General features: G+C 53.3%; 40 non-coding genes across 40 annotated transcripts; 27 read left to right on the plus strand and 13 right to left on the minus strand.

The window, feature by feature from the left end:
• Positions 1–140: 140 nt before the first annotated feature.
• On the plus strand, positions 141–232 carry Trnai-uau. The gene is given in 2 exon segments: positions 141–178; positions 197–232. It is a non-coding gene; the product is annotated as a tRNA-Ile (tRNA).
• A 111-nt stretch (positions 233–343) lies between these two features.
• On the plus strand, positions 344–415 carry Trnad-guc. The gene has a single exon. It is a non-coding gene; the product is annotated as a tRNA-Asp (tRNA).
• A 579-nt stretch (positions 416–994) lies between these two features.
• Trnar-acg lies at positions 995–1,067 on the minus strand. The gene has a single exon. It is a non-coding gene; the product is annotated as a tRNA-Arg (tRNA).
• Positions 1,068–1,512: 445 nt separating this feature from the next.
• Trnai-uau lies at positions 1,513–1,604 on the plus strand. Its single transcript is given in 2 exon segments — positions 1,513–1,550; positions 1,569–1,604. It is a non-coding gene; the product is annotated as a tRNA-Ile (tRNA).
• Positions 1,605–1,715: 111 nt separating this feature from the next.
• On the plus strand, positions 1,716–1,787 carry Trnad-guc. Its single transcript has one exon. It is a non-coding gene; the product is annotated as a tRNA-Asp (tRNA).
• Positions 1,788–2,355: 568 nt separating this feature from the next.
• On the minus strand, positions 2,356–2,428 carry Trnar-acg. The gene has a single exon. It is a non-coding gene; the product is annotated as a tRNA-Arg (tRNA).
• A 445-nt stretch (positions 2,429–2,873) lies between these two features.
• On the plus strand, positions 2,874–2,965 carry Trnai-uau. Its single transcript is given in 2 exon segments — positions 2,874–2,911; positions 2,930–2,965. It is a non-coding gene; the product is annotated as a tRNA-Ile (tRNA).
• Positions 2,966–3,076: 111 nt separating this feature from the next.
• On the plus strand, positions 3,077–3,148 carry Trnad-guc. The gene has a single exon. It is a non-coding gene; the product is annotated as a tRNA-Asp (tRNA).
• A 579-nt stretch (positions 3,149–3,727) lies between these two features.
• Positions 3,728–3,800, minus strand: Trnar-acg. Its single transcript has one exon. It is a non-coding gene; the product is annotated as a tRNA-Arg (tRNA).
• Positions 3,801–4,245: 445 nt separating this feature from the next.
• On the plus strand, positions 4,246–4,337 carry Trnai-uau. The gene is given in 2 exon segments: positions 4,246–4,283; positions 4,302–4,337. It is a non-coding gene; the product is annotated as a tRNA-Ile (tRNA).
• Positions 4,338–4,448: 111 nt separating this feature from the next.
• On the plus strand, positions 4,449–4,520 carry Trnad-guc. Its single transcript has one exon. It is a non-coding gene; the product is annotated as a tRNA-Asp (tRNA).
• A 579-nt stretch (positions 4,521–5,099) lies between these two features.
• On the minus strand, positions 5,100–5,172 carry Trnar-acg. The gene has a single exon. It is a non-coding gene; the product is annotated as a tRNA-Arg (tRNA).
• A 445-nt stretch (positions 5,173–5,617) lies between these two features.
• Trnai-uau lies at positions 5,618–5,709 on the plus strand. Its single transcript is given in 2 exon segments — positions 5,618–5,655; positions 5,674–5,709. It is a non-coding gene; the product is annotated as a tRNA-Ile (tRNA).
• Positions 5,710–5,820: 111 nt separating this feature from the next.
• On the plus strand, positions 5,821–5,892 carry Trnad-guc. Its single transcript has one exon. It is a non-coding gene; the product is annotated as a tRNA-Asp (tRNA).
• A 579-nt stretch (positions 5,893–6,471) lies between these two features.
• Positions 6,472–6,544, minus strand: Trnar-acg. The gene has a single exon. It is a non-coding gene; the product is annotated as a tRNA-Arg (tRNA).
• Positions 6,545–6,989: 445 nt separating this feature from the next.
• Trnai-uau lies at positions 6,990–7,081 on the plus strand. Its single transcript is given in 2 exon segments — positions 6,990–7,027; positions 7,046–7,081. It is a non-coding gene; the product is annotated as a tRNA-Ile (tRNA).
• Positions 7,082–7,192: 111 nt separating this feature from the next.
• Trnad-guc lies at positions 7,193–7,264 on the plus strand. The gene has a single exon. It is a non-coding gene; the product is annotated as a tRNA-Asp (tRNA).
• A 568-nt stretch (positions 7,265–7,832) lies between these two features.
• Trnar-acg lies at positions 7,833–7,905 on the minus strand. Its single transcript has one exon. It is a non-coding gene; the product is annotated as a tRNA-Arg (tRNA).
• Positions 7,906–8,350: 445 nt separating this feature from the next.
• On the plus strand, positions 8,351–8,442 carry Trnai-uau. Its single transcript is given in 2 exon segments — positions 8,351–8,388; positions 8,407–8,442. It is a non-coding gene; the product is annotated as a tRNA-Ile (tRNA).
• A 111-nt stretch (positions 8,443–8,553) lies between these two features.
• Positions 8,554–8,625, plus strand: Trnad-guc. Its single transcript has one exon. It is a non-coding gene; the product is annotated as a tRNA-Asp (tRNA).
• Positions 8,626–9,193: 568 nt separating this feature from the next.
• On the minus strand, positions 9,194–9,266 carry Trnar-acg. The gene has a single exon. It is a non-coding gene; the product is annotated as a tRNA-Arg (tRNA).
• Positions 9,267–9,711: 445 nt separating this feature from the next.
• On the plus strand, positions 9,712–9,803 carry Trnai-uau. The gene is given in 2 exon segments: positions 9,712–9,749; positions 9,768–9,803. It is a non-coding gene; the product is annotated as a tRNA-Ile (tRNA).
• Positions 9,804–9,914: 111 nt separating this feature from the next.
• Trnad-guc lies at positions 9,915–9,986 on the plus strand. The gene has a single exon. It is a non-coding gene; the product is annotated as a tRNA-Asp (tRNA).
• Positions 9,987–10,554: 568 nt separating this feature from the next.
• On the minus strand, positions 10,555–10,627 carry Trnar-acg. The gene has a single exon. It is a non-coding gene; the product is annotated as a tRNA-Arg (tRNA).
• A 445-nt stretch (positions 10,628–11,072) lies between these two features.
• Trnai-uau lies at positions 11,073–11,164 on the plus strand. Its single transcript is given in 2 exon segments — positions 11,073–11,110; positions 11,129–11,164. It is a non-coding gene; the product is annotated as a tRNA-Ile (tRNA).
• Positions 11,165–11,275: 111 nt separating this feature from the next.
• On the plus strand, positions 11,276–11,347 carry Trnad-guc. Its single transcript has one exon. It is a non-coding gene; the product is annotated as a tRNA-Asp (tRNA).
• A 568-nt stretch (positions 11,348–11,915) lies between these two features.
• Positions 11,916–11,988, minus strand: Trnar-acg. Its single transcript has one exon. It is a non-coding gene; the product is annotated as a tRNA-Arg (tRNA).
• A 445-nt stretch (positions 11,989–12,433) lies between these two features.
• Positions 12,434–12,525, plus strand: Trnav-uac. The gene is given in 2 exon segments: positions 12,434–12,471; positions 12,490–12,525. It is a non-coding gene; the product is annotated as a tRNA-Val (tRNA).
• A 111-nt stretch (positions 12,526–12,636) lies between these two features.
• On the plus strand, positions 12,637–12,708 carry Trnad-guc. Its single transcript has one exon. It is a non-coding gene; the product is annotated as a tRNA-Asp (tRNA).
• A 579-nt stretch (positions 12,709–13,287) lies between these two features.
• Trnar-acg lies at positions 13,288–13,360 on the minus strand. Its single transcript has one exon. It is a non-coding gene; the product is annotated as a tRNA-Arg (tRNA).
• Positions 13,361–13,805: 445 nt separating this feature from the next.
• Positions 13,806–13,897, plus strand: Trnai-uau. The gene is given in 2 exon segments: positions 13,806–13,843; positions 13,862–13,897. It is a non-coding gene; the product is annotated as a tRNA-Ile (tRNA).
• Positions 13,898–14,008: 111 nt separating this feature from the next.
• Trnad-guc lies at positions 14,009–14,080 on the plus strand. The gene has a single exon. It is a non-coding gene; the product is annotated as a tRNA-Asp (tRNA).
• A 579-nt stretch (positions 14,081–14,659) lies between these two features.
• Positions 14,660–14,732, minus strand: Trnar-acg. The gene has a single exon. It is a non-coding gene; the product is annotated as a tRNA-Arg (tRNA).
• A 445-nt stretch (positions 14,733–15,177) lies between these two features.
• Trnai-uau lies at positions 15,178–15,269 on the plus strand. Its single transcript is given in 2 exon segments — positions 15,178–15,215; positions 15,234–15,269. It is a non-coding gene; the product is annotated as a tRNA-Ile (tRNA).
• A 111-nt stretch (positions 15,270–15,380) lies between these two features.
• On the plus strand, positions 15,381–15,452 carry Trnad-guc. Its single transcript has one exon. It is a non-coding gene; the product is annotated as a tRNA-Asp (tRNA).
• A 579-nt stretch (positions 15,453–16,031) lies between these two features.
• On the minus strand, positions 16,032–16,104 carry Trnar-acg. The gene has a single exon. It is a non-coding gene; the product is annotated as a tRNA-Arg (tRNA).
• A 648-nt stretch (positions 16,105–16,752) lies between these two features.
• Trnad-guc lies at positions 16,753–16,824 on the plus strand. The gene has a single exon. It is a non-coding gene; the product is annotated as a tRNA-Asp (tRNA).
• A 579-nt stretch (positions 16,825–17,403) lies between these two features.
• Positions 17,404–17,476, minus strand: Trnar-acg. Its single transcript has one exon. It is a non-coding gene; the product is annotated as a tRNA-Arg (tRNA).
• A 445-nt stretch (positions 17,477–17,921) lies between these two features.
• Trnai-uau lies at positions 17,922–18,013 on the plus strand. The gene is given in 2 exon segments: positions 17,922–17,959; positions 17,978–18,013. It is a non-coding gene; the product is annotated as a tRNA-Ile (tRNA).
• A 111-nt stretch (positions 18,014–18,124) lies between these two features.
• Trnad-guc lies at positions 18,125–18,196 on the plus strand. The gene has a single exon. It is a non-coding gene; the product is annotated as a tRNA-Asp (tRNA).
• Positions 18,197–18,291: the final 95 nt, after the last annotated feature.

Below are 18,291 nucleotides of genomic sequence, written 5' to 3' on the forward strand. Positions count from 1 at the left end.
TAAAACAAGAATCGTATGAAGCATTCGTAGACAGGTGCTAACGTCGCAGTATGGCCGCAGGTGACGGTCGTATGACGGGTCTGTAGCCACAACAGGTTGGCATCAAAGTGAATACCGCTAACTGTAAGCACTGTGCTGTAGCCCCAGTGGCGCAATTGGTTAGCGCACGGTACTTATAAGGCAGTAGCCGTGAGCAATGCCGGGGTTGTGAGTTCGAGCCTCACCTGGGGCATACTTTCATTTCGTTACAGCTGACTATGGAAGCATCGGGACGCTAGGTTTGAGATGTATCGCGTACATGAGAACCATAAATGTGCGTGCACTGTAGACAAGGACTGCGTGTTCCTCGGTAGTATAGTGGTTAGTATCCCCGCCTGTCACGCGGGAGACCGGGGTTCGATTCCCCGCCGGGGAGATGCGATTTTTATATCGCGAAGGTTGCGCGTGTGGCCCGAAAAAGCATTACCGTTGTGATCAAGGAATGTAATTGCTAAAAAATCGTAAGAAAGTCTGCGTCTTAGGAAGTGTTTCTCGTATTCTGCACACGACGTCGTCGTTTCACAACTCACAGGGTTTGCCGTCGACGCTGAATCAGCGCACCCCAGGATTAATGATCGAGCTCGAAGCACCCAAGAAAAAGAATAATTTTAGCAGAGCGTGGTTTCGATCCACGGACCTCTGGGTTATGGGCCCAGCACGCTTCCACTGCGCCACTCTGCTGTGCGGACAGATGCGCGCTCTTCGGTGCGTGACATGGGACACTTGGAAAAGCGTTGTCTGCGTCGCCTACCGTTTAACTAACTGCGTAGCATCTGCCAGCTTGACTTGTCTCGACTTTGCTCGACTGACGCTACGCTGACGCTTGCACGAAGCGATATTTACCGCGATCGTCTCGAGATGCAGCTGCGAGATGCTCAGGATTAACATTGCACTCCACGAAGGTGGAGACATTCGAATGCACTGCCTAGCTACGCGCCCGCAACTAACGAAATGCCGATCCTGCCAGGATTCGAACCTGGAATCTTCTGATCCGTAGTCAGACGCGTTATCCGTTGCGCCACAGGGCCACTGTTCGCGTTTTCTGCTACGAGGCGGGTGCACATCGCAAAGCAACGTGTTCTCCGTGGCTCGACAATTGCATGTCATCCACTGACAACGGCGGCGCGGCCACTCTGGTCTTCGGCACTCTGCAGGGAGCTGCCACCAAGGAAGGCATCTCTCCTCCTGCTGCTCGGCCACGGAGCGCCTGCACAGCTTAGAGCTTGCCACAGATCTGCCGTCGCTGATGGACAGGTAGCGGAATGCAAGGCGCCCGTTTTTTTGCATTTTTTCGGTGATGACAAGCGGTTGACATGCTTGTAAGTGTAGCATATAAAACAAGAATCGTATGAAGCATTCGTAGACAGGTGCTAACGTCGCAGTATGGCCGCAGGTGACGGTCGTATGACGGGTCTGTAGCCACAACAGGTTGGCATCAAAGTGAATACCGCTAACTGTAAGCACTGTGCTGTAGCCCCAGTGGCGCAATTGGTTAGCGCACGGTACTTATAAGGCAGTAGCCGTGAGCAATGCCGGGGTTGTGAGTTCGAGCCTCACCTGGGGCATACTTTTATTTCGTAGCAGCTGACTATGGAAGCATCGGGACGCTAGGTTTGAGATGTATCGCGTACATGAGAACCATAAATGTGCGTGCACTGTAGACAAGGACTGCGTGTTCCTCGGTAGTATAGTGGTTAGTATCCCCGCCTGTCACGCGGGAGACCGGGGTTCGATTCCCCGCCGGGGAGATGCGATTTTTATATCGCGAAGGTTGCGCGTGTGGCCCGAAAAAGCATTACCGTTGTGATCAAGGAATGTAATTGCTAAAAAATCGTAAGAAAGTCTGCGTCTTAGGAAGTGTTTCTCGTATTCTGCACACGACGTCGTCGTTTCACAACTCACAGGGTTTGCCGTCGACGCTGAATCAGCGCACCCCAGGATTAATGATCGAGCTCGAAGCACCCAAGAAAAAGAATAATTTTAGCAGAGCGTGGTTTCGATCCACGGACCTCTGGGTTATGGGCCCAGCACGCTTCCACTGCGCCACTCTGCTGTGCGGACAGATGCGCGCTCTTCGGTGCGTGACATGGGACACTTGGAAAAGCGTTGTCTGCGTCGCCTACCGTTTAATTAACTGCGTAGCATCTGCCAGCTTGACTTGTCTCGACTTTGCTCGACTGACGCTTGCACGAAGCGATATTTACCGCGATCGTCTCGAGATGCAGCTGCGAGATGGTCAGGATTAACATTGCACTCCACGAAGGTGGAGACATTCGAATGCACTGCCTAGCTACGCGCCCGCAACTAACGAAATGCCGATCCTGCCAGGATTCGAACCTGGAATCTTCTGATCCGTAGTCAGACGCGTTATCCGTTGCGCCACAGGGCCACTGTTCGCGTTTTCTGCTACGAGGCGGGTGCACATCGCAAAGCAACGTGTTCTCCGTGGCTCGACAATTGCATGTCATCCACTGACAACGGCGGCGCGGCCACTCTGGTCTTCGGCACTCTGCAGGGAGCTGCCACCAAGGAAGGCATCTCTCCTCCTGCTGCTCGGCCACGGAGCGCCTGCACAGCTTAGAGCTTGCCACAGATCTGCCGTCGCTGATGGACAGGTAGCGGAATGCAAGGCGCCCGTTTTTTTGCATTTTTTCGGTGATGACAAGCGGTTGACATGCTTGTAAGTGTAGCATATAAAACAAGAATCGTATGAAGCATTCGTAGACAGGTGCTAACGTCGCAGTATGGCCGCAGGTGACGGTCGTATGACGGGTCTGTAGCCACAACAGGTTGGCATCAAAGTGAATACCGCTAACTGTAAGCACTGTGCTGTAGCCCCAGTGGCGCAATTGGTTAGCGCACGGTACTTATAAGGCAGTAGCCGTGAGCAATGCCGGGGTTGTGAGTTCGAGCCTCACCTGGGGCATACTTTCATTTCGTTACAGCTGACTATGGAAGCATCGGGACGCTAGGTTTGAGATGTATCGCGTACATGAGAACCATAAATGTGCGTGCACTGTAGACAAGGACTGCGTGTTCCTCGGTAGTATAGTGGTTAGTATCCCCGCCTGTCACGCGGGAGACCGGGGTTCGATTCCCCGCCGGGGAGATGCGATTTTTATATCGCGAAGGTTGCGCGTGTGGCCCGAAAAAGCATTACCGTTGTGATCAAGGAATGTAATTGCTAAAAAATCGTAAGAAAGTCTGCGTCTTAGGAAGTGTTTCTCGTATTCTGCACACGACGTCGTCGTTTCACAACTCACAGGGTTTGCCGTCGACGCTGAATCAGCGCACCCCAGGATTAATGATCGAGCTCGAAGCACCCAAGAAAAAGAATAATTTTAGCAGAGCGTGGTTTCGATCCACGGACCTCTGGGTTATGGGCCCAGCACGCTTCCACTGCGCCACTCTGCTGTGCGGACAGATGCGCGCTCTTCGGTGCGTGACATGGGACACTTGGAAAAGCGTTGTCTGCGTCGCCTACCGTTTAATTAACTGCGTAGCATCTGCCAGCTTGACTTGTCTCGACTTTGCTCGACTGACGCTACGCTGACGCTTGCACGAAGCGATATTTACCGCGATCGTCTCGAGATGCAGCTGCGAGATGCTCAGGATTAACATTGCACTCCACGAAGGTGGAGACATTCGAATGCACTGCCTAGCTACGCGCCCGCAACTAACGAAATGCCGATCCTGCCAGGATTCGAACCTGGAATCTTCTGATCCGTAGTCAGACGCGTTATCCGTTGCGCCACAGGGCCACTGTTCGCGTTTTCTGCTACGAGGCGGGTGCACATCGCAAAGCAACGTGTTCTCCGTGGCTCGACAATTGCATGTCATCCACTGACAACGGCGGCGCGGCCACTCTGGTCTTCGGCACTCTGCAGGGAGCTGCCACCAAGGAAGGCATCTCTCCTCCTGCTGCTCGGCCACGGAGCGCCTGCACAGCTTAGAGCTTGCCACAGATCTGCCGTCGCTGATGGACAGGTAGCGGAATGCAAGGCGCCCGTTTTTTTGCATTTTTTCGGTGATGACAAGCGGTTGACATGCTTGTAAGTGTAGCATATAAAACAAGAATCGTATGAAGCATTCGTAGACAGGTGCTAACGTCGCAGTATGGCCGCAGGTGACGGTCGTATGACGGGTCTGTAGCCACAACAGGTTGGCATCAAAGTGAATACCGCTAACTGTAAGCACTGTGCTGTAGCCCCAGTGGCGCAATTGGTTAGCGCACGGTACTTATAAGGCAGTAGCCGTGAGCAATGCCGGGGTTGTGAGTTCGAGCCTCACCTGGGGCATACTTTCATTTCGTTACAGCTGACTATGGAAGCATCGGGACGCTAGGTTTGAGATGTATCGCGTACATGAGAACCATAAATGTGCGTGCACTGTAGACAAGGACTGCGTGTTCCTCGGTAGTATAGTGGTTAGTATCCCCGCCTGTCACGCGGGAGACCGGGGTTCGATTCCCCGCCGGGGAGATGCGATTTTTATATCGCGAAGGTTGCGCGTGTGGCCCGAAAAAGCATTACCGTTGTGATCAAGGAATGTAATTGCTAAAAAATCGTAAGAAAGTCTGCGTCTTAGGAAGTGTTTCTCGTATTCTGCACACGACGTCGTCGTTTCACAACTCACAGGGTTTGCCGTCGACGCTGAATCAGCGCACCCCAGGATTAATGATCGAGCTCGAAGCACCCAAGAAAAAGAATAATTTTAGCAGAGCGTGGTTTCGATCCACGGACCTCTGGGTTATGGGCCCAGCACGCTTCCACTGCGCCACTCTGCTGTGCGGACAGATGCGCGCTCTTCGGTGCGTGACATGGGACACTTGGAAAAGCGTTGTCTGCGTCGCCTACCGTTTAATTAACTGCGTAGCATCTGCCAGCTTGACTTGTCTCGACTTTGCTCGACTGACGCTACGCTGACGCTTGCACGAAGCGATATTTACCGCGATCGTCTCGAGATGCAGCTGCGAGATGCTCAGGATTAACATTGCACTCCACGAAGGTGGAGACATTCGAATGCACTGCCTAGCTACGCGCCCGCAACTAACGAAATGCCGACCCTGCCAGGATTCGAACCTGGAATCTTCTGATCCGTAGTCAGACGCGTTATCCGTTGCGCCACAGGGCCACTGTTCGCGTTTTCTGCTACGAGGCGGGTGCACATCGCAAAGCAACGTGTTCTCCGTGGCTCGACAATTGCATGTCATCCACTGACAACGGCGGCGCGGCCACTCTGGTCTTCGGCACTCTGCAGGGAGCTGCCACCAAGGAAGGCATCTCTCCTCCTGCTGCTCGGCCACGGAGCGCCTGCACAGCTTAGAGCTTGCCACAGATCTGCCGTCGCTGATGGACAGGTAGCGGAATGCAAGGCGCCCGTTTTTTTGCATTTTTTCGGTGATGACAAGCGGTTGACATGCTTGTAAGTGTAGCATATAAAACAAGAATCGTATGAAGCATTCGTAGACAGGTGCTAACGTCGCAGTATGGCCGCAGGTGACGGTCGTATGACGGGTCTGTAGCCACAACAGGTTGGCATCAAAGTGAATACCGCTAACTGTAAGCACTGTGCTGTAGCCCCAGTGGCGCAATTGGTTAGCGCACGGTACTTATAAGGCAGTAGCCGTGAGCAATGCCGGGGTTGTGAGTTCGAGCCTCACCTGGGGCATACTTTCATTTCGTAGCAGCTGACTATGGAAGCATCGGGACGCTAGGTTTGAGATGTATCGCGTACATGAGAACCATAAATGTGCGTGCACTGTAGACAAGGACTGCGTGTTCCTCGGTAGTATAGTGGTTAGTATCCCCGCCTGTCACGCGGGAGACCGGGGTTCGATTCCCCGCCGGGGAGATGCGATTTTTATATCGCGAAGGTTGCGCGTGTGGCCCGAAAAAGCATTACCGTTGTGATCAAGGAATGTAATTGCTAAAAAATCGTAAGAAAGTCTGCGTCTTAGGAAGTGTTTCTCGTATTCTGCACACGACGTCGTCGTTTCACAACTCACAGGGTTTGCCGTCGACGCTGAATCAGCGCACCCCAGGATTAATGATCGAGCTCGAAGCACCCAAGAAAAAGAATAATTTTAGCAGAGCGTGGTTTCGATCCACGGACCTCTGGGTTATGGGCCCAGCACGCTTCCACTGCGCCACTCTGCTGTGCGGACAGATGCGCGCTCTTCGGTGCGTGCCATGGGACACTTGGAAAAGCGTTGTCTGCGTCGCCTACCGTTTAATTAACTGCGTAGCATCTGCCAGCTTGACTTGTCTCGACTTTGCTCGACTGACGCTACGCTGACGCTTGCACGAAGCGATATTTACCGCGATCGTCTCGAGATGCAGCTGCGAGATGCTCAGGATTAACATTGCACTCCACGAAGGTGGAGACATTCGAATGCACTGCCTAGCTACGCGCCCGCAACTAACGAAATGCCGACCCTGCCAGGATTCGAACCTGGAATCTTCTGATCCGTAGTCAGACGCGTTATCCGTTGCGCCACAGGGCCACTGTTCGCGTTTTCTGCTACGAGGCGGGTGCACATCGCAAAACAACGTGTTCTCCGTGGCTCGACAATTGCATGTCATCCACTGACAACGGCGGCGCGGCCACTCTGGTCTTCGGCACTCTGCAGGGAGCTGCCACCAAGGAAGGCATCTCTCCTCCTGCTGCTCGGCCACGGAGCGCCTGCACAGCTTAGAGCTTGCCACAGATCTGCCGTCGCTGATGGACAGGTAGCGGAATGCAAGGCGCCCGTTTTTTTGCATTTTTTCGGTGATGACAAGCGGTTGACATGCTTGTAAGTGTAGCATATAAAACAAGAATCGTATGAAGCATTCGTAGACAGGTGCTAACGTCGCAGTATGGCCGCAGGTGACGGTCGTATGACGGGTCTGTAGCCACAACAGGTTGGCATCAAAGTGAATACCGCTAACTGTAAGCACTGTGCTGTAGCCCCAGTGGCGCAATTGGTTAGCGCACGGTACTTATAAGGCAGTAGCCGTGAGCAATGCCGGGGTTGTGAGTTCGAGCCTCACCTGGGGCATACTTTCATTTCGTAGCAGCTGACTATGGAAGCATCGGGACGCTAGGTTTGAGATGTATCGCGTACATGAGAACCATAAATGTGCGTGCACTGTAGACAAGGACTGCGTGTTCCTCGGTAGTATAGTGGTTAGTATCCCCGCCTGTCACGCGGGAGACCGGGGTTCGATTCCCCGCCGGGGAGATGCGATTTTTATATCGCGAAGGTTGCGCGTGTGGCCCGAAAAAGCATTACCGTTGTGATCAAGGAATGTAATTGCTAAAAAATCGTAAGAAAGTCTGCGTCTTAGGAAGTGTTTCTCGTATTCTGCACACGACGTCGTCGTTTCACAACTCACAGGGTTTGCCGTCGACGCTGAATCAGCGCACCCCAGGATTAATGATCGAGCTCGAAGCACCCAAGAAAAAGAATAATTTTAGCAGAGCGTGGTTTCGATCCACGGACCTCTGGGTTATGGGCCCAGCACGCTTCCACTGCGCCACTCAGCTGTGCGGACAGATCCGCGCTCTTCGGTGCGTGACATGGGACACTTGGAAAAGCGTTGTCTGCGTCGCCTACCGTTTAATTAACTGCGTAGCATCTGCCAGCTTGACTTGTCTCGACTTTGCTCGACTGACGCTTGCACGAAGCGATATTTACCGCGATCGTCTCGAGATGCAGCTGCGAGATGCTCAGGATTAACATTGCACTCCACGAAGGTGGAGACATTCGAATGCACTGCCTAGCTACGCGCCCGCAACTAACGAAATGCCGACCCTGCCAGGATTCGAACCTGGAATCTTCTGATCCGTAGTCAGACGCGTTATCCGTTGCGCCACAGGGCCACTGTTCGCGTTTTCTGCTACGAGGCGGGTGCACATCGCAAAGCAACGTGTTCTCCGTGGCTCGACAATTGCATGTCATCCACTGACAACGGCGGCGCGGCCACTCTGGTCTTCGGCACTCTGCAGGGAGCTGCCACCAAGGAAGGCATCTCTCCTCCTGCTGCTCGGCCACGGAGCGCCTGCACAGCTTAGAGCTTGCCACAGATCTGCCGTCGCTGATGGACAGGTAGCGGAATGCAAGGCGCCCGTTTTTTTGCATTTTTTCGGTGATGACAAGCGGTTGACATGCTTGTAAGTGTAGCATATAAAACAAGAATCGTATGAAGCATTCGTAGACAGGTGCTAACGTCGCAGTATGGCCGCAGGTGACGGTCGTATGACGGGTCTGTAGCCACAACAGGTTGGCATCAAAGTGAATACCGCTAACTGTAAGCACTGTGCTGTAGCCCCAGTGGCGCAATTGGTTAGCGCACGGTACTTATAAGGCAGTAGCCGTGAGCAATGCCGGGGTTGTGAGTTCGAGCCTCACCTGGGGCATACTTTTATTTCGTAGCAGCTGACTATGGAAGCATCGGGACGCTAGGTTTGAGATGTATCGCGTACATGAGAACCATAAATGTGCGTGCACTGTAGACAAGGACTGCGTGTTCCTCGGTAGTATAGTGGTTAGTATCCCCGCCTGTCACGCGGGAGACCGGGGTTCGATTCCCCGCCGGGGAGATGCGATTTTTATATCGCGAAGGTTGCGCGTGTGGCCCGAAAAAGCATTACCGTTGTGATCAAGGAATGTAATTGCTAAAAAATCGTAAGAAAGTCTGCGTCTTAGGAAGTGTTTCTCGTATTCTGCACACGACGTCGTCGTTTCACAACTCACAGGGTTTGCCGTCGACGCTGAATCAGCGCACCCCAGGATTAATGATCGAGCTCGAAGCACCCAAGAAAAAGAATAATTTTAGCAGAGCGTGGTTTCGATCCACGGACCTCTGGGTTATGGGCCCAGCACGCTTCCACTGCGCCACTCTGCTGTGCGGACAGATGCGCGCTCTTCGGTGCGTGACATGGGACACTTGGAAAAGCGTTGTCTGCGTCGCCTACCGTTTAATTAACTGCGTAGCATCTGCCAGCTTGACTTGTCTCGACTTTGCTCGACTGACGCTTGCACGAAGCGATATTTACCGCGATCGTCTCGAGATGCAGCTGCGAGATGCTCAGGATTAACATTGCACTCCACGAAGGTGGAGACATTCGAATGCACTGCCTAGCTACGCGCCCGCAACTAACGAAATGCCGACCCTGCCAGGATTCGAACCTGGAATCTTCTGATCCGTAGTCAGACGCGTTATCCGTTGCGCCACAGGGCCACTGTTCGCGTTTCCTGCTACGAGGCGGGTGCACATCGCAAAGCAACGTGTTCTCCGTGGCTCGACAATTGCATGTCATCCACTGACAACGGCGGCGCGGCCACTCTGGTCTTCGGCACTCTGCAGGGAGCTGCCACCAAGGAAGGCATCTCTCCTCCTGCTGCTCGGCCACGGAGCGCCTGCACAGCTTAGAGCTTGCCACAGATCTGCCGTCGCTGATGGACAGGTAGCGGAATGCAAGGCGCCCGTTTTTTTGCATTTTTTCGGTGATGACAAGCGGTTGACATGCTTGTAAGTGTAGCATATAAAACAAGAATCGTATGAAGCATTCGTAGACAGGTGCTAACGTCGCAGTATGGCCGCAGGTGACGGTCGTATGACGGGTCTGTAGCCACAACAGGTTGGCATCAAAGTGAATACCGCTAACTGTAAGCACTGTGCTGTAGCCCCAGTGGCGCAATTGGTTAGCGCACGGTACTTATAAGGCAGTAGCCGTGAGCAATGCCGGGGTTGTGAGTTCGAGCCTCACCTGGGGCATACTTTTATTTCGTAGCAGCTGACTATGGAAGCATCGGGACGCTAGGTTTGAGATGTATCGCGTACATGAGAACCATAAATGTGCGTGCACTGTAGACAAGGACTGCGTGTTCCTCGGTAGTATAGTGGTTAGTATCCCCGCCTGTCACGCGGGAGACCGGGGTTCGATTCCCCGCCGGGGAGATGCGATTTTTATATCGCGAAGGTTGCGCGTGTGGCCCGAAAAAGCATTACCGTTGTGATCAAGGAATGTAATTGCTAAAAAATCGTAAGAAAGTCTGCGTCTTAGGAAGTGTTTCTCGTATTCTGCACACGACGTCGTCGTTTCACAACTCACAGGGTTTGCCGTCGACGCTGAATCAGCGCACCCCAGGATTAATGATCGAGCTCGAAGCACCCAAGAAAAAGAATAATTTTAGCAGAGCGTGGTTTCGATCCACGGACCTCTGGGTTATGGGCCCAGCACGCTTCCACTGCGCCACTCTGCTGTGCGGACAGATGCGCGCTCTTCGGTGCGTGACATGGGACACTTGGAAAAGCGTTGTCTGCGTCGCCTACCGTTTAATTAACTGCGTAGCATCTGCCAGCTTGACTTGTCTCGACTTTGCTCGACTGACGCTTGCACGAAGCGATATTTACCGCGATCGTCTCGAGATGCAGCTGCGAGATGCTCAGGATTAACATTGCACTCCACGAAGGTGGAGACATTCGAATGCACTGCCTAGCTACGCGCCCGCAACTAACGAAATGCCGACCCTGCCAGGATTCGAACCTGGAATCTTCTGATCCGTAGTCAGACGCGTTATCCGTTGCGCCACAGGGCCACTGTTCGCGTTTCCTGCTACGAGGCGGGTGCACATCGCAAAGCAACGTGTTCTCCGTGGCTCGACAATTGCATGTCATCCACTGACAACGGCGGCGCGGCCACTCTGGTCTTCGGCACTCTGCAGGGAGCTGCCACCAAGGAAGGCATCTCTCCTCCTGCTGCTCGGCCACGGAGCGCCTGCACAGCTTAGAGCTTGCCACAGATCTGCCGTCGCTGATGGACAGGTAGCGGAATGCAAGGCGCCCGTTTTTTTGCATTTTTTCGGTGATGACAAGCGGTTGACATGCTTGTAAGTGTAGCATATAAAACAAGAATCGTATGAAGCATTCGTAGACAGGTGCTAACGTCGCAGTATGGCCGCAGGTGACGGTCGTATGACGGGTCTGTAGCCACAACAGGTTGGCATCAAAGTGAATACCGCTAACTGTAAGCACTGTGCTGTAGCCCCAGTGGCGCAATTGGTTAGCGCACGGTACTTATAAGGCAGTAGCCGTGAGCAATGCCGGGGTTGTGAGTTCGAGCCTCACCTGGGGCATACTTTTATTTCGTAGCAGCTGACTATGGAAGCATCGGGACGCTAGGTTTGAGATGTATCGCGTACATGAGAACCATAAATGTGCGTGCACTGTAGACAAGGACTGCGTGTTCCTCGGTAGTATAGTGGTTAGTATCCCCGCCTGTCACGCGGGAGACCGGGGTTCGATTCCCCGCCGGGGAGATGCGATTTTTATATCGCGAAGGTTGCGCGTGTGGCCCGAAAAAGCATTACCGTTGTGATCAAGGAATGTAATTGCTAAAAAATCGTAAGAAAGTCTGCGTCTTAGGAAGTGTTTCTCGTATTCTGCACACGACGTCGTCGTTTCACAACTCACAGGGTTTGCCGTCGACGCTGAATCAGCGCACCCCAGGATTAATGATCGAGCTCGAAGCACCCAAGAAAAAGAATAATTTTAGCAGAGCGTGGTTTCGATCCACGGACCTCTGGGTTATGGGCCCAGCACGCTTCCACTGCGCCACTCTGCTGTGCGGACAGATGCGCGCTCTTCGGTGCGTGACATGGGACACTTGGAAAAGCGTTGTCTGCGTCGCCTACCGTTTAATTAACTGCGTAGCATCTGCCAGCTTGACTTGTCTCGACTTTGCTCGACTGACGCTTGCACGAAGCGATATTTACCGCGATCGTCTCGAGATGCAGCTGCGAGATGCTCAGGATTAACATTGCACTCCACGAAGGTGGAGACATTCGAATGCACTGCCTAGCTACGCGCCCGCAACTAACGAAATGCCGACCCTGCCAGGATTCGAACCTGGAATCTTCTGATCCGTAGTCAGACGCGTTATCCGTTGCGCCACAGGGCCACTGTTCGCGTTTCCTGCTACGAGGCGGGTGCACATCGCAAAGCAACGTGTTCTCCGTGGCTCGACAATTGCATGTCATCCACTGACAACGGCGGCGCGGCCACTCTGGTCTTCGGCACTCTGCAGGGAGCTGCCACCAAGGAAGGCATCTCTCCTCCTGCTGCTCGGCCACGGAGCGCCTGCACAGCTTAGAGCTTGCCACAGATCTGCCGTCGCTGATGGACAGGTAGCGGAATGCAAGGCGCCCGTTTTTTTGCATTTTTTCGGTGATGACAAGCGGTTGACATGCTTGTAAGTGTAGCATATAAAACAAGAATCGTATGAAGCATTCGTAGACAGGTGCTAACGTCGCAGTATGGCCGCAGGTGACGGTCGTATGACGGGTCTGTAGCCACAACAGGTTGGCATCAAAGTGAATACCGCTAACTGTAAGCACTGTGCTGTAGCCCCAGTGGCGCAATTGGTTAGCGCACGGTACTTACAAGGCAGTAGCCGTGAGCAATGCCGGGGTTGTGAGTTCGAGCCTCACCTGGGGCATACTTTCATTTCGTAGCAGCTGACTATGGAAGCATCGGGACGCTAGGTTTGAGATGTATCGCGTACATGAGAACCATAAATGTGCGTGCACTGTAGACAAGGACTGCGTGTTCCTCGGTAGTATAGTGGTTAGTATCCCCGCCTGTCACGCGGGAGACCGGGGTTCGATTCCCCGCCGGGCAGATGCGATTTTTATAACGCGAAGGTTGCGCGTGTGGCCCGAAAAAGCATTACCGTTGTGATCAAGGAATGTAATTGCTAAAAAATCGTAAGAAAGTCTGCGTCTTAGGAAGTGTTTCTCGTATTCTGCACACGACGTCGTCGTTTCACAACTCACAGGGTTTGCCGTCGACGCTGAATCAGCGCACCCCAGGATTAATGATCGAGCTCGAAGCACCCAAGAAAAAGAATAATTTTAGCAGAGCGTGGTTTCGATCCACGGACCTCTGGGTTATGGGCCCAGCACGCTTCCACTGCGCCACTCTGCTGTGCGGACAGATGCGCGCTCTTCGGTGCGTGACATGGGACACTTGGAAAAGCGTTGTCTGCGTCGCCTACCGTTTAATTAACTGCGTAGCATCTGCCAGCTTGACTTGTCTCGACTTTGCTCGACTGACGCTACGCTGACGCTTGCACGAAGCGATATTTACCGCGATCGTCTCGAGATGCAGCTGCGAGATGCTCAGGATTAACATTGCACTCCACGAAGGTGGAGACATTCGAATGCACTGCCTAGCTACGCGCCCGCAACTAACGAAATGCCGACCCTGCCAGGATTCGAACCTGGAATCTTCTGATCCGTAGTCAGACGCGTTATCCGTTGCGCCACAGGGCCACTGTTCGCGTTTTCTGCTACGAGGCGGGTGCACATCGCAAAGCAACGTGTTCGCCGTGGCTCGACAATTGCATGTCATCCACTGACAACGGCGGCGCGGCCACTCTGGTCTTCGGCACTCTGCAGGGAGCTGCCACCAAGGAAGGCATCTCTCCTCCTGCTGCTCGGCCACGGAGCGCCTGCACAGCTTAGAGCTTGCCACAGATCTGCCGTCGCTGATGGACAGGTAGCGGAATGCAAGGCGCCCGTTTTTTTGCATTTTTTCGGTGATGACAAGCGGTTGACATGCTTGTAAGTGTAGCATATAAAACAAGAATCGTATGAAGCATTCGTAGACAGGTGCTAACGTCGCAGTATGGCCGCAGGTGACGGTCGTATGACGGGTCTGTAGCCACAACAGGTTGGCATCAAAGTGAATACCGCTAACTGTAAGCACTGTGCTGTAGCCCCAGTGGCGCAATTGGTTAGCGCACGGTACTTATAAGGCAGTAGCCGTGAGCAATGCCGGGGTTGTGAGTTCGAGCCTCACCTGGGGCATACTTTCATTTCGTAGCAGCTGACTATGGAAGCATCGGGACGCTAGGTTTGAGATGTATCGCGTACATGAGAACCATAAATGTGCGTGCACTGTAGACAAGGACTGCGTGTTCCTCGGTAGTATAGTGGTTAGTATCCCCGCCTGTCACGCGGGAGACCGGGGTTCGATTCCCCGCCGGGGAGATGCGATTTTTATAACGCGAAGGTTGCGCGTGTGGCCCGAAAAAGCATTACCGTTGTGATCAAGGATTGTAATTACTAAAAAATCGTAAGAAAGTCTGCGTCTTAGGAAGTGTTTCTCGTATTCTGCACACGACGTCGTCGTTTCACAACTCACAGGGTTTGCCGTCGACGCTGAATCAGCGCACCCCAGGATTAATGATCGAGCTCGAAGCACCCAAGAAAAAGAATAATTTTAGCAGAGCGTGGTTTCGATCCACGGACCTCTGGGTTATGGGCCCAGCACGCTTCCACTGCGCCACTCTGCTGTGCGGACAGATGCGCGCTCTTCGGTGCGTGACATGGGACACTTGGAAAAGCGTTGTCTGCGTCGCCTACCGTTTAATTAACTGCGTAGCATCTGCCAGCTTGACTTGTCTCGACTTTGCTCGACTGACGCTACGCTGACGCTTGCACGAAGCGATATTTACCGCGATCGTCTCGAGATGCAGCTGCGAGATGCTCAGGATTAACATTGCACTCCACGAAGGTGGAGACATTCGAATGCACTGCCTAGCTACGCGCCCGCAACTAACGAAATGCCGACCCTGCCAGGATTCGAACCTGGAATCTTCTGATCCGTAGTCAGACGCGTTATCCGTTGCGCCACAGGGCCACTGTTCGCGTTTTCTGCTACGAGGCGGGTGCACATCGCAAAGCAACGTGTTCTCCGTGGCTCGACAATTGCATGTCATCCACTGACAACGGCGGCGCGGCCACTCTGGTCTTCGGCACTCTGCAGGGAGCTGCCACCAAGGAAGGCATCTCTCCTCCTGCTGCTCGGCCACGGAGCGCCTGCACAGCTTAGAGCTTGCCACAGATCTGCCGTCGCTGATGGACAGGTAGCGGAATGCAAGGCGCCCGTTTTTTTGCATTTTTTCGGTGATGACAAGCGGTTGACATGCTTGTAAGTGTAGCATATAAAACAAGAATCGTATGAAGCATTCGTAGACAGGTGCTAACGTCGCAGTATGGCCGCAGGTGACGGTCGTATGACGGGTCTGTGGCCACAACAGGTTGGCATCAAAGTGAATACCGCTAACTGTAAGCACTGTGCTGTAGCCCCAGTGGCGCAATTGGTTAGCGCACGGTACTTATAAGGCAGTAGCCGTGAGCAATGCCGGGGTTGTGAGTTCGAGCCTCACCTGGGGCATACTTTCATTTCGTAGCAGCTGACTATGGAAGCATCGGGACGCTAGGTTTGAGATGTATCGCGTACATGAGAACCATAAATGTGCGTGCACTGTAGACAAGGACTGCGTGTTCCTCGGTAGTATAGTGGTTAGTATCCCCGCCTGTCACGCGGGAGACCGGGGTTCGATTCCCCGCCGGGGAGATGCGATTTTTATATCGCGAAGGTTGCGCGTGTGGCCCGAAAAAGCATTACCGTTGTGATCAAGGAATGTAATTGCTAAAAAATCGTAAGAAAGTCTGCGTCTTAGGAAGTGTTTCTCGTATTCTGCACACGACGTCGTCGTTTCACAACTCACAGGGTTTGCCGTCGACGCTGAATCAGCGCACCCCAGGATTAATGATCGAGCTCGAAGCACCCAAGAAAAAGAATAATTTTAGCAGAGCGTGGTTTCGATCCACGGACCTCTGGGTTATGGGCCCAGCACGCTTCCACTGCGCCACTCTGCTGTGCGGACAGATGCGCGCTCTTCGGTGCGTGACATGGGACACTTGGAAAAGCGTTGTCTGCGTCGCCTACCGTTTAATTAACTGCGTAGCATCTGCCAGCTTGACTTGTCTCGACTTTGCTCGACTGACGCTACGCTGACGCTTGCACGAAGCGATATTTACCGCGATCGTCTCGAGATGCAGCTGCGAGATGCTCAGGATTAACATTGCACTCCACGAAGGTGGAGACATTCGAATGCACTGCCTAGCTACGCGCCCGCAACTAACGAAATGCCGACCCTGCCAGGATTCGAACCTGGAATCTTCTGATCCGTAGTCAGACGCGTTATCCGTTGCGCCACAGGGCCACTGTTCGCGTTTTCTGCTACGAGGCGGGTGCACATCGCAAAGCAACGTGTTCTCCGTGGCTCGACAATTGCATGTCATCCACTGACAACGGCGGCGCGGCCACTCTGGTCTTCGGCACTCTGCAGGGAGCTGCCACCAAGGAAGGCATCTCTCCTCCTGCTGCTCGGCCACGGAGCGCCTGCACAGCTTAGAGCTTGCCACAGATCTGCCGTCGCTGATGGACAGGTAGCGGAATGCAAGGCGCCCGTTTTTTTGCATTTTTTCGGTGATGACAAGCGGTTGACATGCTTGTAAGTGTAGCATATAAAACAAGAATCGTATGAAGCATTCGTAGACAGGTGCTAACGTCGCAGTATGGCCGCAGGTGACGGTCGTATGACGGGTCTGTAGCCACAACAGGTTGGCATCAAAGTGAATACCGCTAACTGTAAGCACTGTGCTGTAGCCATAGTGGCGCAATTGGTTAGCGCACGGTACTTATAAGGCAGTAGCCGTGAGCAATGCCGGAGTTGTGAGTTCGAGCCTCACCTGGGGCATACTTTCATTTCGTAGCAGCTGACTATGGAAGCATCGGGACGCTAGGTTTGAGATGTATCGCGTACATGAGAACCATAAATGTGCGTGCACTGTAGACAAGGACTGCGTGTTCCTCGGTAGTATAGTGGTTAGTATCCCCGCCTGTCACGCGGGAGACCGGGGTTCGATTCCCCGCCGGGGAGATGCAATTTTTATATCGCGAAGGTTGCGCGTGTGGCCCGAAAAAGCATTACCGTTGTGATCAAGGAATGTAATTGCTAAAAAATCGTAAGAAAGTCTGCGTCTTAGGAAGTGTTTCTCGTATTCTGCACACGACGTCGTCGTTTCACAACTCACAGGGTTTGCCGTCGACGCTGAATCAGCGCACCCCAGGATTAATGATCGAGCTCGAAGCACCCAAGAAAAAGAATAATTTTAGCAGAGCGTGGTTTCGATCCACGGACCTCTGTGTTATGGGCCCAGCACGCTTCCACTGCGCCACTCTGCTGTGCGGACAGATGCGCGCTCTTCGGTGCGTGACATGGGACACTTGGAAAAGCGTTGCCTGCGTCGCCTACCGTTTAATTAACTGCGTAGCATCTGCCAGCTTGACTTGTCTCGACTTTGCTCGACTGACGCTACGCTGACGCTTGCACGAAGCGATATTTACCGCGATCGTCTCGAGATGCAGCTGCGAGATGCTCAGGATTAACATTGCACTCCACGAAGGTGGAGACATTCGAATGCACTGCCTAGCTACGCGCCCGCAACTAACGAAATGCCGACCCTGCCAGGATTCGAACCTGGAATCTTCTGATCCGTAGTCAGACGCGTTATCCGTTGCGCCACAGGGCCACTGTTCGCGTTTTCTGCTACGAGGCGGGTGCACATCGCAAAGCAACGTGTTCTCCGTGGCTCGACAATTGCATGTCATCCACTGACAACGGCGGCGCGGCCACTCTGGTCTTCGGCACTCTGCAGGGAGCTGCCACCAAGGAAGGCATCTCTCCTCCTGCTGCTCGGCCACGGAGCGCCTGCACAGCTTAGAGCTTGCCACAGATCTGCCGTCGCTGATGGACAGGTAGCGGAATGCAAGGCGCCCGTTTTTTTGCATTTTTTCGGTGATGACAAGCGGTTGACATGCTTGTAAGTGTAGCATATAAAACAAGAATCGTATGAAGCATTCGTAGACAGGTGCTAACGTCGCAGTATGGCCGCAGGTGACGGTCGTATGACGGGTCTGTAGCCACAACAGGTTGGCATCAAAGTGAATACCGCTAACTGTAAGCACTGTGCTGTAGCCCCAGTGGCGCAATTGGTTAGCGCACGGTACTTATAAGGCAGTAGCCGTGAGCAATGCCGGGGTTGTGAGTTCGAGCCTCACCTGGGGCATACTTTCATTTCGTAGCAGCTGACTATGGAAGCATCGGGACGCTAGGTTTGAGATGTATCGCGTACATGAGAACCATAAATGTGCGTGCACTGTAGACAAGGACTGCGTGTTCCTCGGTAGTATAGTGGTTAGTATCCCCGCCTGTCACGCGGGAGACCGGGGTTCGATTCCCCGCCGGGGAGATGCGATTTTTATATCGCGAAGGTTGCGCGTGTGGCCCGAAAAAGCATTACCGTTGTGATCAAGGAATGTAATTGCTAAAAAATCGTAAGAAAGT

This window comes from Schistocerca piceifrons, chromosome 8, assembly GCF_021461385.2.
Source record: "Schistocerca piceifrons isolate TAMUIC-IGC-003096 chromosome 8, iqSchPice1.1, whole genome shotgun sequence".
Classification (NCBI taxonomy): domain Eukaryota; kingdom Metazoa; phylum Arthropoda; class Insecta; order Orthoptera; family Acrididae; genus Schistocerca; species Schistocerca piceifrons.